Genomic DNA, 997 nt, shown 5'->3' with positions numbered 1-997 from the left:
AATGGAGAAAAAGAGAGAGTGTTGTGGTTGTTGCTTGCATGTATAAAAGAAGTACTATGGAATGTAAGGAATGTATATGTGTTAAAGAGAAAAGAATTAGCTGTTAGAGATAGTATGCGAATGGCATTGGGAAAATTGTATGTTTGTTTTTTGTGGGATAAAAAAAGAAAAGGGGAAATGGATGCGGAGGGGGTGTGGAAGGTGATGAAGTGGATAGATATTGTTGATTACTCATCATGATATTAATTTCTGTATTATTTATGTGAAGACATTGTTTGTTTCCTTTGTACATATTAAAGAAAAGAGTAATGAACGCTGTCTAGATGATGATGGGGACAATTGATGGAAATTGTCGTGGATTGAATATGGTTGGTTTTTGATCGTATTTATTCCCATCTGAGGGATAGCAAAAAAAAAACTCTGTTCTTATCAGTTTAATATCTGATACGTCCCCTATCTGGGGACCATATATTGAATGGATTTTTAGAACAGGGAGATGGAAATAGAGCTTGCTCTGTCCACTCCACGCATTGACCTGGCATTGAAGTATCTCCAGGACCGGTGCACCTTTTCCTTATGTGTTGACTAAAATCAGATTTGAAAAAGTGCTTTTTGCTCTTGCCATTGTTTTTTTCTTGCTGATAGGATCTCTCCTTTAATCCCATTATTTTAACGCCTGTTGGGTAATGCCTTGATACAAAGCATGTTTTCTAATGTGTGATAATGACCTAATTTATGAAATGACTTCATGAATACATTGTCACCTCGTATTGGGTGTGTTGTGTCTGTGTTTCCTGAATTTCAATTTGGAACAGCTCATTCACCTTCCTTTTCCTCTCTCCCTGCTCCTAGGTAAGTAAAAGAGCTGCAGATGAGCCCGTCTGTAAGCCAGCCCACAGCCACTGATTGATGCAGCCAAGTAGTGGAATAGTGAAATAGTGGAGTAGGGGAGCAGCAAGCAGCCATTGCAGCCGCCAAAATGGATGGACCTGTGTGT

General features: G+C 38.9%; 1 non-coding gene across 1 annotated transcript; it reads left to right on the top strand.

Moving 5' to 3' along the window:
* Nucleotides 1–379: 379 nt before the first annotated feature.
* On the top strand, nucleotides 380–572 carry LOC142654412 (U2 spliceosomal RNA). Its single transcript, XR_012849032.1, has one exon. It is a non-coding gene; the product is annotated as a U2 spliceosomal RNA (small nuclear RNA).
* The last annotated feature ends 425 nt before the right edge of the window (nucleotides 573–997 follow it).

The sequence above is a fragment of the Rhinoderma darwinii genome, chromosome 5 (genome assembly GCF_050947455.1).
Source record: "Rhinoderma darwinii isolate aRhiDar2 chromosome 5, aRhiDar2.hap1, whole genome shotgun sequence".
Classification (NCBI taxonomy): Eukaryota; Metazoa; Chordata; class Amphibia; order Anura; family Rhinodermatidae; genus Rhinoderma; species Rhinoderma darwinii.
The sequence above is the reverse complement of the archived record's forward strand: the minus strand, read 5'-3'. Positions and strand labels throughout refer to the sequence as shown.